The sequence below is a fragment of the Chenopodium album genome, chromosome 13 (assembly GCF_948465745.1).
Source record: "Chenopodium album chromosome 13, dcCheAlbu1.1, whole genome shotgun sequence".
Classification (NCBI taxonomy): Eukaryota; Viridiplantae; Streptophyta; class Magnoliopsida; order Caryophyllales; family Amaranthaceae; genus Chenopodium; species Chenopodium album.
Window position 1 is genome coordinate 24290192 of NC_137846.1, and position 16428 is coordinate 24306619.

A 16428-nucleotide genomic window follows, 5' to 3' on the forward strand; every position below is an offset into this window, starting at 1 on the left:
AATATGATAAGGTGATAGTGGAGTATTTTATTTTTTAATTAATGTGAGAGAGTGTTGGGCTCTCACATTTTCGTCTTGGATCGAGAATATATTAATATAATAGTAGGGTGATTCTTAGGCCAACATCGTGTTGTGACACTTACCACAACACAAGAATAAAAGCGTTAGTTTAATTAATTTGTGGGTCCCCTTGAAGATTCTTATGTAAGATTATATAAAAAACATGTATGTGCGTATTACTGTTGTAGCTATAAGTTTTGTTTTCTTTAATGCTTATTCAATATTCAATTTAGGTGGTTAGTTAGTTTGGAGTTAGCTTAGGTCGAGCTTAGCTCGAGTGTCTTTCTTGTTCTCATCCTGTCAAAAAGTACTCGATTTAAGGTCAATTATTCAATATTCAAAATTGACGTAAGTGATACGTGTAGTTTACGGTATAAAATTAATTAATTATTTACTTAACTTAGACCTTCAAAAATATTAATGTAGACACCTAAAAATGTCTCCCCAGAAACAAATCCGATGATTAACAACCTTTCATTGCCATTATTGGTTGGGTCAAGTATTTAATCTTTGGAGTGCTTAAATCCATATTCAATCCCAATACATTTCATGAACCAACCCAATTCTAAGCCCATTTTCCCCAAACCATACTTATTTTCCTCTTTTCGTGTCCACGTCACAAAACCGAGTTAATCTGACTTTGTGGCCCTATAATTTTGATCCAATTACTTTTTGGTTGGATAGGTCTTTCAATTACTTTTCAAGGGTATATCATAAGCCCAATTCCGATTTAAAATTAAGAAGATATGAGCAAAACACTAGACTCGGTCCAAAATCGATACCCTTTCACTAAAACGGCCATATCTTAAAATCTACAAAATATTTTGACCTGATTGTAATTGGGTTGGAAAATAGACTTGACAAGATTTTCAACAATATATTATATGTCTTATTCAAAGTTATGGATCAAAAGTTATCATAGTTTTAAAAACGCGTGAAAACTGAAAAATACCGCGCCACGGTAGAAATACCGTGACACGGCAAATCACGCCATGTAATGGCACACATGCCGTGACACGAAATTTTTTAAGAGTTTTGCTTCGCGACGCCTTCCATTATAGGGTTCCGTGATTCACCCCTCATATTTTCATTATAGATACGAGGCTGATTTCCTTAGTTCTGGGGACCAAAAATTATTCTCTTTCTCCCTACATCAACAATCATTCTCTTCTCTCTCTTTAGCCTAAATACTAGACTCCCTATTCTCTCACAATACTTCCCCTAAGCACTTCAAGGAGTCTATACTTGACCCGAGGTTCCATCCTTAAACTAAGGCGTGAAAGATAGAATTGACTGAGGGTTTGGACCAAATCAACTCTACTTTTATTTAATTTAATTTATATTTGATTTTATTATTTATTGAAGTTACTAACAGTTTATTCATAATGTAGCAATTCAAGGAAACGCGAAAAGTGAGTAATTAATTAGTTAATTACTCTTACTTTTATTCTTGTTGCCAGTATCATGTTAGGTTTATTATTATTTGATTTTATTAACATTATTATGGTTAAATTGCTTCCAATGTTGATGTTTATTCTATCGTTTGTTCTTGATCACCATATTGCATGTTAAAGGAAATATGTAATTGAAAATCACAACTAATAAGATAATTTGGACTATCGGTTTAGGTACCTTTTTAATCTTGTTGTTTAATCAAGTGGTCACGATACTTTTGAATTATATGTTGCATTAATGTTCAACCAATTTAGCATAATTATAGTTTGGAGCAAATTAAATCTTTGTTTGTATGCCTTTGAGATAGCAGGAAATACTTTTCGCTATAAGAATCGAGTAGAGGCCAATACGGGCAAATGTGACTCCATGACTCACTTCGTACCATCATCCCGATACTCCTTTCGTGGTTCCGAACCATATGGAGTTAGTAATCTCATGGATTATGAATGGTGTATAACCTTCACGGTCAATCGTTGTTGCCTATCGTTGTCCCTTATTCGTGGTTGCCTTAAATGATTCGTGAACGGTTTACAAGTTCCTTAAAAACTTGTTGGCGGCTCCCTACTTTCCTTGTCCCTAATTGTATGTCAATTCCCACTTCCTATGAGTGCCAAGCATATTCACAACATGGTCAACGTAGGTGTGTTTCGAATGACGCCTACAATTAATAACTAGTAAAAAGGGTAAGTAAGGATCGATCCCACGAGGAGATTAACAACTCTATAAATTCAAAGTCAACTCAATAAATAAGCTATATACACATAAAGAATATTATTTATACTATATGCATGAGAATGGAGGGTTTAACTTGAACAAGAAACTAAACTAAACAACTACACTAAACGAGAGAGAAAATACTAATCTACTGTATACATCTGACGACATAATTAACCAACTTTATTCGAATTAAATTACCAGTGAGAATAATTGACCGACCTTGCATAACTAATCAATTTAATTACTAGACTAATTGTAGATACTTTATTAATAAAGACTTCCTGTCTTCCCTTACTTGAAACCAAATTTGTTCTAAGCCAAAATTGACTCTAAACCAATCTAATTAACACAAATATGGTCGCAACTTGCAGGAATTAGTCTTGGACGCATTAATATCTAGGAGACCCCATTAGTCCTAACTATCTAAACACCTAAATTACAGATTATTTAGATGGAATTTGCTCTCTAATTTAAACCAAACCGTAATTGCAGACTCGATATAAAATTAGGGACTACTTTACTATACGATTTAAACTAAGCTAAACCATATAGATAGCAATAATTCATAATTAAACACTTGGAAAATAATAATAAATGTTAAATTGCAAAATTAATAATCAAGATCAAGCAAATTTCAAATAGTTAGTAAATTGAAAGAAATTATGCAAATAGATTATAAAATCAAAAACCAATTTATCACATCAATAATCTAATCACATAATTAATCAAACTAGCAAAGTAATCCAAAATAACAGTAATATGGAACAATTGATTAAGAAGAAGACTTATGAACTATACTCCCAAGAACCTCCGAATAAACTCGGCTTCGACCCCACAATTCACCTTCGTCCTTGTTCAACCTTGGACTTGAGACTAAGTTTCCCTCTAATGGTTATCTTCTCTTCTCCAATTGCCCAATTACGAACTCACTCGGACTATCTTGCTCTTTGTATATTTTTCGGCTAAGTCGGTTTTGAGAAAGAATAATTGGGAACTAAAAAAAAACAACCTAGGTTTTCTGGGATTAAACAGCCTAAAACCGCGCAAAACTGAATTATTGGCTCCATAAATTTGATTCAAATTTGATTTGGTTGAATATACCTTTTAATAAGCTTTTCAACAATACATTGTATCTTACAACGGTACACTAAACTATGTCACGATACTAAAATTTCATGCTAGCCCCTCTTTTTCCGTCTTCTCGCCTATAAATACGTCCCTATTTTTAGGATTTTGAAGAACAGACAGTGAACGAGGAGAATAAACAATATACGAGCTTAAACTCAATAATTCAATCATTTTCTCATCATTATACTTGTTCTACTAATAGTTTTCAGGCACATAATTCAAAGTTCCTTTGCAATACTTGGACATTTACTCATCAACGTAGGTGTAAAAGGTTGAATTTCCGAGAGTTTGGACAAATCTAAACTTTTTTTTTGTTTTAACTTAATTTGTTTTAACTTTTTTATATTTTGATTGAATTTACTATCAATTTATTCATTATGTAGCAATTTAAAGGAGCAGCGTAAGTAATTAACTCACAATATCTGATGATGATAATAATGATGTTATTAAGTGAGATTTATGTTCTCTATTTGTGAATAAGCATAAAATTATTAGAAGTTACACTTGACACATTAATATAAGGATAAGAAATGGCAAACTTTATCACTCTTCATGTAAGAAATTAGTTTATTCAACTCTCCCATTGTAAAACAGAAACAAAGGAACACCTAAACATATTTTTAACTCTAATTAATCCTAACCACTTTTCCTTACAAAGGAGAATGCCAAATCTAAGTACTTCAACTTAAGACTAGCATATTCCTTCACCGTTACAGGCTTAAATTGAGGACCCTCACAATTTGGATAGTCCAAAAAGAGAGAGACCTCAAAGTCTACAGGAAGGCCATAGAAGTATGTAAAGGATAACCTTTGTTTTTGTTTATTGTTGACAACTGCCCTATGAATTGCACTTGGAAATCTTGCATTTGAAATTATGTGTAAAAGATCTACCACATTCACCACCAAAGCACCTGGTTGTGGGTTGACCGAGACCCACCCAAATTCGTCTTTGTATACTTGGAGCCCACTTGCATTGCCACTTTGGTGGAGGATTGTAAAAATGAGAGTATATGTGTGGGGCCCTATGCCCATTGTTTGGGTTGAATCAGGACATGGCGGGTACGAGTTGAGATGAAGTGCATAAGTATGGTCTTTATGTGTAGCTTCTTCAGGTGCAGGTATATGAAGTGATTTGAAAAGCAAACTCTTGAGTTTGTCACCAAGGTCCTTCATTAGTGTCTGGTACTCAAATATCACTTCACTATATAAAGAAAAACAACAATAGACATGGTTTTATAAGCAATAATGATATAATTAGTTTGTAAAACAACATGACTATCCAACATACCTCAAGTCGTTTATGATCACCAAATACATCTTAAAGGGTAAAAAAAATAGTGTGCAATGTGAATTAGTGTAAATAGCATACATGGAGACCTGTATGTACAATTTTAAAATATTTAGGAAAGTTTACTATGTCGGAAAATAGTTCTTAAACTGGTGTTGTCTGGGCTTATTTGAACTTATTTTATATAAGTCCATTCATGGTCTGGCCTAATCATTTGGCTTTGAATTTTCAATTATTGACTAGGTTCAATATGTATATAATATTGGATTCGTGAACAACTCTAGTTATTTCCACATTAAAATGGAATAAGTAACAATGTTACACAAAATTATGCAACACTTGGCTAACGAGTTGGACATAAGTATATCATAAAATTTTATAAATATAATAATAAATGAGTGCATACTTGTATTATGCATTAAAGTTAAACACATGCACGCAGGTTGACCTTAACAATTGTGGGGATAATCAACTCCATATAATTTTATATATATATTTTAAATTTCCCTTGTTAAAATTGATTTCTTTTTCTTAATTAGATAAAATAATGTGTTATATGAATCCGCATTAACATATACAACTTTATTTTGACCCTAATAAATATTATTTCTAGATCTGCCAATAAGTGTGAGGCCTTTTTTTTTTTTTTGTTAAACTAAAAACAAAATATAAGAAATAAGAAAATTTGGTTCATAGTTTTTTATTGTTAATTTTATAAACCATGATGATTTTAATTAGTTTCACAAATTTTTTATTTAATCTTTATAATGAAATGTATCATATGACTTTCAAAAAAATGGACTTACCAAAAACCTTGGAAATCATTAGGCCAAAGTATCTGAGCGTGATCATGATAAGAGTTACCCATGATAGTAAACCCTTCATTCTAAATTTTCTTGCTAAAGAATAAAGCAAGTCTAGGATAGCCGTATCCAGTATCTTCACCAGGGGCTCGTAAAACCTTCATCTTTTGTTCAAATGGAAGATTGAATAAATTTTTGGCTTTAAACTCGACTTGATCCAATAACTCCTTAGAAACCCCGTGATTTGTGACTTGAAACATCCCCCATGTCTCACATGCATCAAAATCCCCCATGTCTCACATGCATAAAAAATGAGGCCTAATGCCTTAGGATCTTCAAGATCAATCATTGGAATAGAGATTGAAGCCCCCGATTTTTCATTATCAGGGTTGATTTTTGAATCGTCAAAACATTGTGCCCATATATGAGACTCAGGAACACTTTTGATTGAGCTAAAATCTATGGGAACAATAAGGCTTTGCTACATAGGATGATCCTTGTCAGCATTTGAAATAAGAGACATTTTGTTAAATGGAAAAAGAAAAAAAAAACCTCGATTAAGGTTTAATCAAAATATCAGAAAAATGTCAATGGAAGCTTTGATAGACATATAATGTGTTTGTCTTTTGACTGATGTCAACTTGTGAAAATATGTATTTATAGGGGTTATAAATATTATGTAAATAATTTGATATTAATGACATGTGTCATATATCAAGTAAATAATGGAAATTATCATGATATCAGGGCAAGATCAGATACCAAATCAAATATTTCTATCTTTATAATTGAATATTAAATGTTTAAAACTTTAAATGTTATAACATATCGTTAAAAAAGGTAAGAAATCAACATGTTTGATTATGTACATAAAATAAGGCAACTAAATAATATCTTGTAAATGATTGATATAAGTTGAATGACTCATGCATCCAAAATGATCTAGTGGCACTCTATCCGTATTTTATTACTAGCTCCACTTTTCTTTTGCGACCATATTTTATTATTTTCTCCACTTTTCTTTTGAGGCTGTATTTTATTACTTGCTCCATTTTTGGAAACTTTTAACAACATTTTTTACTATATTCCTCCCCACTAGTGGTCTCCTCATATCATATTTTAATATATATCACATTCTCTCTCCTCCCCAATTATATTTAATTACTTTTACTTTTTTATTATTTAATTATTCAACCAACTTCACTTTTATTATAATTTTAATAATTATCTGACACTTGATGAAATTGGGTTTTACACGCATTGGATAAGAATTTCGGAAATATTAAATAAAGCTTTATTTGAAAAAGGGAAGTTTATTTCGAAAATTGGGTTTGACTGAAATGTTTGACCATAGTTACTGACTAAGCTTAACTTACGAATTAAACTATATTTTGGCTCAGGAGCTTAACTCTAGTTTGACTCGAGAATTGACTTTGATTTAAAGCTTAACTAGAAAAATCGGACTAGAAAGTTTGACTTTGAATTTGACCAAAGTTTGACTTGATTGCTTTGACTAGTGTTGACTCGGAAGGTTTACCGAGGTTTGACTAGCATGAGAAAGGATAGATTTACAATAGATAGAAAATAAGGAGAGTAGAATTAAGATAAATGGAAAACAAAAGAACTAGAAGATGGATAAAAAAAAGAGTACAATATGAGATAGAAGGTTGTTAACATATGACAATTAGAATAGGATTAGAATTCTAAATGTTTGACATGAACTAGAATTCTAGAAGAGTTAGGACTTATGAGATAAGGAAAATAAAATACGATAATAAAATCTATAATTCTATCTTATACGAGTTTAACATGGATTACATTAGAAATCTAAAGAAAGTAAAATTTGAACTATGACTTAGATCTAGATGAGCTTGACACAAAAAGATTATAATTTGAGGTTGCACATTCAAGCTAGAATTCCTTTTGATCATAACTTTTAATTTGATTTATGACTTAGATTAAGACAAAGCTAGTGCAAAATGAAAGATAAAATTTGAGGCTACAAATCTGTAGGTGGAACTACCTACACATAATTCTTTCTTGGACTCTAAGAGCGAAACAATTTCACAATTGTAATGGAGACGTGAAAATAAATAAAATTTGGGGTTGTTGAGGTAAATATTGTTTTTATCAACAAGTCAAATACCCTGTCTTATTTTAGAGTATAAGAGACTGTCCTTATTGTTACTTGTTTCAAATTTGATAACCTTGCTAACGTACGTAACACAACAAAACGGTAAAGAGATTATCCTTAAAGAAGTTTAGAAAAGTTAGATTGCTAAAGAAACGAGTAGATAAACATATTACAAAAGATGCAAATGCTTTCTATTAATTAAGAGATAAAGTCGAGGTAACAATTGTACAAGTTGAAGGAAATGTTACCTCCATGTTCATACATATGCAAGAAACAATGTATCTTCAATACATGCTAAGGAAACTACGTACACTATCTCTTGGCTACTTAGTGAATGGAAAACTAATATAGCTCTAAAGAAAGCTAAGGAAATGATAAGTGTAGACACCTAAAATAGTCTCCCTGACCGAAATCCGATCATGAGTAAAACTTGTCATCGCCAATTGGTTCGAGTAGAGAGTTGAAAGAAAGGAGTACTTTATTCTTACTTAAAATCCATGTCATTTTGTGCCATAGAATTTTTAACCAAGTACTACATGTTTAGATAGTGTAGACACCTAAAAATGTCTCCCCAAAACCAAACCAGATGATGAACAACCTTTCACCGCCATTTTTGGTCGGGTTGAGTATTTAATCTTTGGAGTGCTTAAATCCATATTCAATCCCAATACATTTTATAAACCAACCTAATTCTTAGCCCATTTGCCCAAACCATAACTTACTTTTCACTTTTCGCGTCCACATCACAAAACCGAGCTAACATGATTTCATGGCCCCATAATTTTAATCCAAATATTATTTGGTTGGATAGGTCTTGAAATAACCTTTCCAACGGTATATCATAAGCCTAATTTCAATTTAAAACGAAGAAAATATAAGCAAAACACTAAACTCGGCCAAAAACCAACACCCTTTCACTAAAACAGCCATATCTTAATATCTAAAAAAGATTTTTTGACCTAATTCTAATTGAGTTGGAATATAGACTTGATAAGCTTTCCAACGATATATTATATGCCTTATTCCAAGTTACGAATCAAAAGTTATCATAGTTTTAAAAACGCGTAAAAACTAAAATTACCGTGCAGCGGCAGATATACCGCGCAATGGCATTTTATGCCATGACACGGTATTTTCCTAGGGTTTTATTTTCGCGGTGCTTCAATTCTAGGGTTCCGTGCTTCACCCTACTTTTTTTCTCTAAAAATACGAACCTGATTTCTCCAGTTTCGGGGCACCAAAAATCATTTTCTTTCTCCCTACACCAAAAATCATTCTCTTCTCCCTCTTTAGCCTAAATACTAACCTTCCTATTCTTTCATAATACTTCCCCTAAGCACTCCAAGGAGTCCATACTTAACCCAAAGTTCTATACTTAAACCAAGGCGTGAAAGGTATAATTAACTGAGGGTTTGGACCAAATCAACTCTACTTTATGTTTAATTGAATTGTTTCAATTTGATTTATATTTTTATTGAAATTACTAACAATTTATTCATGATGTAGCAATTAAAGGAAATGCGGAAAGTGAGTAATTTATTCTCTTAATTACACTTTTTATTATTCTTTATTGCTAGTATAATGATTAGGGTTATTATTATAATTTGATTTGACTAACGTTATTATGGTTAAATCGGTTCCAATGTTGATTTTATTGTTATTATTGATCACCATATTGCATGTTTAAAGGGAATATGTATGTAATTGAAAATTAAGACTAATAAGATAGTTTGGAGAACCGGTTTAGGTTCCTTTTTAATCTTGTTATTTAATCGAAGTGATCACAATATTTTAGAATTATGTGTTGCATTAATATTTAACCAATTAAGCCTAATATTAGTTTGGAGCAAATTGAATATTTGTTTGTATGCCTTTGAGATCGCGGAAATTACTTTTCACAATGAGAATCGAGTAGAGACCAATACGGGCGAATGTGACTCTATGACTCACTTCGTACCATCATCCCCGATCCTCCTTTCGTGGTTCCAAACCATATGGAGTTAGTAATCTCATGGATTATATTGATTAATTTAGATTATATTGATTAATTAGGAATAAATTAACTCGTTTCCCTGTGGTTCGATCTTTCTTCCCTATCTACATAGTCAGTGGATTTAGGTATTATTTTTTATTGGGTGATTACGACTTTAGCCATTATAATTGCTGACTTCTTCGCCTTGAGAGGTGGTAACGACCTACGCCAGGTGAAAAACTTGTCTGATTGAAGACAACTTCCTCACATCACGAAAAGCTATCGTGAGCTACTCCGCCTCGAGCAGCCTATTGAATGAAGATAACTTCCTCGCATCAGGAAAAGCTATCGTGAGCTACTCCGCCTCGAGCACCCTATTGAATGATGATAACTTCCTCGCCTCAGGAAAAGCTATCGTGAGCTACTCCGCATCGAGCAGCCTATTAGATGAAGATATTTTCCTCACCTCAGGAAAAGCTATCGTGAGCTATTCCGCCTCGAGCAGCCTATTGGATGAAGATATTTTCCTCGCCTCTGAAAAAGCGATCGTGAGCTACTCCGCCTCGAGTAGCCTATTGAATGAGGATCATTGAGTATTTGATGATGATGATGGTTCAATTATTCCCGAACATGGGCCGTAGATGGTTCGCTTGTCCCCGAACGTTGGCTATAGATGGTTTGCTTATCCCCAAACGTGGGCTGTAATTGAGACATGCAAAATAAAATTTGCCAATGGACTCGTATAGACTGTGATTGACTTGACTAAATGACTTGACCAAGCTTGACTTGACATGACATGACATTTGTATAACTTGTGACTATATGTATATGAATTGAGTGTGTGTGCAGACACAAGCAAATGAAAATGCAAAAGCAAAATTTCCGTCATTTTTTGTCATGAGTGGAGGGTATTGACTTTCTCCTGAAAAAGAAAGTCGTGAAAAATGAAGTGAGAGTTTTCGAACTTCCCTTGATAAAAAATTTTGAAAAAGTTTTTAAACTTCCCCAAAAGAAGAAGATGAAAAAAAAAGTCGAAGAAGTTTTATACTTCCACGCCGAGAAAATTTTGAAAAAGTTTTTGAACTTCCCCAAAAGAAAAGACATGAAAAATGGGAAAAAGTTTTGAACTTCCTCGTTGAGAAAAGATAAATGAATCCCGTGGATTTTCTTCTTGTCAAATTGAATTGCTCGTCTTGAAAATAATTTATGCATGATGAATGTTCGTAGGCCACGAGGCTAAGGACAATTACATCATGTGACACGATCAATGAATGCACTTAGGCCATGAAGCTAAGCATCATATGTAATGTGTGAAAAACAAATAAACCATCTTGAAAGTTGCTTAGGTCTGGAAGCTAAGCATATATAAAATGGTGATTGCTGAGTATTGCTTAGATCAGGGAGCTAAGTGTCACATAGTGTATGAAGAACAATCTTGAATAACGTTTCTAAGGTCTGGAAGCTAAGCACGTATATAGGTGAAGTGATTGTTGAGTATTGCATAATGAACGTAGCTCAGGTCAAGGAGCTAAGCACGATATGCTTTGTATAATCACAGATCTTTGATTATAAATGTTGCTAAGCACATTGTGCGATGCGTGAAACAATGAATATTGCTCAGGTAAGGAAGCTAAGCAAGTATACAATGTTTCATTAAATGAACGTTGTCTTGAAAGATGATGAAGCATGCGCGGTAGGGGAACAAGATTTGAAGATAAAGGGTTCCTAAGGGAAGGATGTATGGCTATTTATGTGTAAAATAAGTGTGTGAACGTGATATTAAGGCTAGTTGCAAAGGCTATGGTGATGGAAAAAAATGTGAGAAAAGTCAAGATGGCGACTCTTTAGGCTGGGTAGGCTAATTGATGTGGGTTCAAGCCCCCAAGTCTAGCTCTAGATGGATAGGGATAAGCATTAGATATTCTATGACTCGATCATGCATATGAATATGGTTGCACCTCGATGTGAGGTTGCCTACGTATCCGTTAGTGTAGACACCCAAATGTGTCTCCCCAAACCAAACCCAGTGATGAATACCTTTCATGTCATTTGATTATCGAACAAAGCGAAAGTGTGAAAAGTCTAGTGATGAGGATGTTTTTTATTAAAATATCTCTTCTTTTTGTTTTTGAAAATATTTCTTTTCTTACCCTATTTATGAAAAACGTGCATTCCTTTTTAGTTTGGTCCATGATATGGGTCCAATAATAGTGTAGTTGGATGGGGTTTGAAAAGACCTTTTCAACGATATATTATAAGCCCAATTCCGACGAATAATGAGGAAGTTATGGCCAAAATACTAAATTGGGCTCAAACCGAATCTTACCTACGGCCCAATGATCATGTGGAGGGTCCAAAGGTTTAATCCTATTCCTAAACTAATTAGTATTAATTAAAAGCTTTAATTTTCAAAAAGATCTTAATTATCCTTTTTGAAAAGATAAAATCAAAGAGTTTGAAATTGAATAAAACTTTCTTTTTTTTTTAGTCCTAATTCTATTCGAATTTAAAGATGTTCAAAGACAGTCAGATATTATTTTTGTCCCTCATAATATTCATCCAAAACTTATATGGTTGGATAGATCTTGAAATTATCTTTCCAATGATATATTATAATATTAATTCCGAGCTATAACGAAAAAGATATGAATGGAATACGAAACTCTATCCAAAACTGACACCCTTCCACTATTTTGGCCATATCTTTTTATCTACAAAATATTTTAATCTTATTTCAATTGGGTTTGAAATTAGACTTCAAGAGCTTTCGAATGACATATTACATGACTTTTTGGACTTCTGGATCAAAAGATATGATAAAAACAAAATCCGTAAAAACTGTCTTTCATCGCCAAACGACAGGTTTGTCGCCTGTGTAGGGAATATTTCAAGCCATCCCACACTTGAACCCCACTGTGATCATACACTTAAGCATGGTGGCGTCTAAAGGGAAGGAAGCTAGAGCAAAAGAGTCGCCAACAAGTTTCAGGAACTTGTAAACCGTTCACAGGGTGAAGGTTACACCCCTTAACGATCCAGGAGATCGTTAACTCCAATAGGTCTGGAACCATGACTGGTGTTCGGGGATGAGGGTACGAATCCAATCTAAAAGAGAAAGAACTCGCCCTATAAAATAGGCCTCTACTTCATTCTTCTCGTATTCATGTGCGCTTTCTGACTAACATACAATCAGTAGGTTTACCCTAAACCTATTTAATCTATGTTGGTTGAATATTAATGCACGAATAAAACTATTATTGGCGATCACTTGAATTATAATCATATTAACCTTAAACAGGATTATTAATTATCTTATTAAGCGTGATTACAAGTACAATTTCCCTTTAATCATGCATAAAAGGTGTGATCAAGCAATAACAATAATAATCATCAAGCAACATAATAATCATCATAATTATAATCATAATTAAAATAATCATGTTAACGCTAAAGTATAATAATAGCAAGATCCTAGGCATGATACTAACAAGATTAATAAAAAACCCTAGCATGTCACTAAGCATTAAAGATCAAAGCTTGAACCCTAACATGATACTAACATGATATTGATATGATATTAGAAAGCATAGGAAGCACCCTAAACATAATACTAGAAAGCAATAATAACATCCTAACATGATGCTAGGAATTAATAGATAATAAACATGCTTTCTACAAGAATAGAGCAATAAGACTACATACTTTGATGCCTCGTGCCTCTTTCTAATAACAAAATACACACGTTAGTAACTTCAAGGAAAATATAAAATCAAACAATTAAATTAAATAATTGAAATAGAGATTTGGGACCAAACTCTCAGAAATATCAAACCTTTCACGTCTAGGGCGAAGGCAACTTCGAACTTGGCTAGGTGTGTCTAGTGCTAATGTATGAGGAATTGTGTTTGTAAAAGGCTAGGCTAGAAAGAGGGAGAGAGAGAATAAGCTTTAGCTTGAAGAGAGAGAGAAGAATTAGAGAATTCTGGTTGAGAGTTGATGAAAAAGGAGGTCCAAGGACCCTATTTATAAGAAAATAGTCTAGAATCGACAGAAACGAATCAGAGTTCGAAAAGGAATAAAACACCTCTCTGTCGCCAACGACAGGGCTTGTTGCCAAGCGACAAAATCGTCGCCAGGCGACGAAACTGTCATTTGGCGATGCAAAACAGTTTTTGCGGATTTTGTTTTTATCATATCTTTTGATCCAGAAGTCCAAATAAGTCATATAATATGTCGTTGGAAATCTCTTGAAGTGTTATTTTCAACCCAATTAGAATCAGATTAAAATCTTTTGTAGATAAAAAGATATGGCCGAAATAGTTGGACGGTGTAAGTTTTGGATAGAGTTTCGTATTTCTTTCATATCTTTTTCGTTATAGCTCGGAATTAATACTATAATATATCATTGGAAAGCTAATTTCAAGATCTATCCAACCATATAAAATTTGGATAAAGATTATGAGGCACGAAAATAATATCTGATTGTCTTTGAACATCTTTAAATTCGAATAAAATTAGGATTTAAAAAAAGGAAAGTTTTTATTCAATTTCAAATTCTATGATCTTATCTTTTAAAAAAAGGATAATTAAGATCTTTTAGAAACTTATGGAAGCTTCTAAAAAATCCTAATTAGTTTAGGAATAGGATTAAACCTTTGGACCCTCCACATGATCATTGGGTCGTAGGTAAAATCCGGTTTGGGCCCGATTTAGCATTTTGGCCATAACTTCTTCATTATTCATCGGAATTGGGCTTATAATATATTGTTGGAAAGGTCTTTTCAAACCCCATCCAACTACACTATTATTTGAATCATATCATGGACCAAACTAAGCTGGACTGCACGTTTTTCATAAAATAGAGTAAGAAAAGAAATATATTTGAAAACAGAAAGAAGAGATATTTTAATAAAAACATCCTCATCACTAGACTTTTCACACTTTCTCTTTGTTCGATAATCAAATGACATGAAAGGTATTCATCACTGGGTTTGGTTTTGGGGAGACCCATTTGGGTGTCTACACCTGGCGACAAAGCTTGTCGCCTAGCGACAAGCCCTGTCGTTGGCGACAGAAGCATGTTTTATTCCTTTTCGAACTATGATTCGTTTCTATCAATTCCGAACTATTTTCTTATAAATAGGGTCCCTGGACCTTCGTTTTTCAATAACCGGAATTCTCTAATTCTTCTCTCTCTCTAAGCTAAAGCTTATTCTCTCTCTCCCTCTTTATAGCCTACCCTTTTACAAACACAATTCCTCATACATTAGCACTAGACACACCTAGCCAAGTTCGAAGTTGCCTTCGCCCTAGACGTGAAAGGTTTGATATTTCTGAGGGTTTGGTCCCAAATCTCTATTTCAATTATTTAATTTAATTGTTTTGATTTATATTTCCCTTGAATTTACTAACGTGTGTATTTTGTTATTAGAAAGAGATACGAGGCATCGAAGTAAGTAATTTAGTTTTTTATTGATCTTTTGATATAGAAATCATGCTTAGATTGTTATTTTGATTCCTAGTATCATGTTAGGATATTTTATTGCTTCCTAGTATCATGTTTAGGGTAACAACTAAAAATTCTAATATCAAGTATGATTAAAAGAAGGCTTCCTATTTCTTTCCTAATATCATGTATCATGTTAGAGCTAAAGCTTTGATTTTTAGTGACATGCTAGGGTTTGTTATTAATCTTGTTAGTATCATGCCTAGGATCTTGCTATTATTATGCTTTAACATGATTATTTTTATAATTATTATGATTTATGATTATCATGTTGCTTGATGTTTATTCATTGTTATTGCTTGATCACGCCTTTTATGCATGTTTAAAGGGAATTTGTACTTGTAATCACGCTTAATAAGATAATTAATAATCTTTTTTAGGGTTAATTTGATTATAATTCAAGTGATCGCCAATAATAGATTTATTTGTGCATTAATATTCAACCAACATAAATAAACAGGTTTAGGGTTAACCTAATGATTGCATGTTAGTCAGAAAGCGCACATGAATACGAGTAGAATAAAGCAGAGGCCTATTTTATAGGGCGAGTTCTTTCTCTTTTAGATTGGATTCGTACCCTCATCCCCGAACACCAGTCATGGTTCCAGAACTATTGGAGTTGACGATCTCATGGATTGGATTCGTACCCTGTGAACGGTTTACAAGTTCCTAAAACTTGTTGGCGACTCTTTTGCTCTAGCTTCCTTTCCTTTGGACGCCACCATGCTTAAGTGTATGATCACAGTGGGGTTCAAGTTTGAGGTAATACTTGAAATATTCCCTACAGTTAGGAATCAGGCCGAACGTAGCTCTAATCGAACTTTGCACAAGTGTATGTACACCTCAAAGAGGTCTTTCAAGGGTTGTAATGTGGTTAAGGCTGATGGTTTGAGGAAGAAAGGGGTAAAAAGCTCAAGACCCAAGAGAAGCCCCCAAGATGTGTAATTGTGTATTTTAAATTTGAACTTTGCAAGTTTTATTTTTTTCGCTTTTTTATATTTTTGCTTTGAATTTTTTTTTTTTTTTCTTTTGAATCAATGTGGGCAATCTCGGATCATGCAGTCCATCACTCACTTAGCATTCATGTTTCTTAGGCACGGTACCAAGCACTCGATGAGAGACGCAATTCAAGACGTGTTCATATCAAAGACATTGGAACAGCTTTGCTGCTCTTTTTTTTTTTTTTTTTTTTTTTTAACTTGCTTTTGAACATTACACAAATTGTACACCTTCGAATCCCAGGGTTAAGTGAATGTGGGTTGAAGAAAGAAGGTCAAACGCTAGACGAGGCTCAAAATGGTTAATGAAGAAGTGGAGTGATGTTTGAATGGTTTAAGGGGAAATAATGGGTAGCAAAAGTGCCTC

General features: G+C 33.3%; 1 pseudogene; it reads right to left on the reverse strand.

Annotated features, from left to right (window-relative positions):
* Positions 1-3996: 3996 nt before the first annotated feature.
* On the reverse strand, positions 3997-5974 carry LOC145575404 (gibberellin 3-beta-dioxygenase 1-like; annotated as a pseudogene).
* Between the last annotated feature and the right edge of the window lie 10454 nt (positions 5975-16428).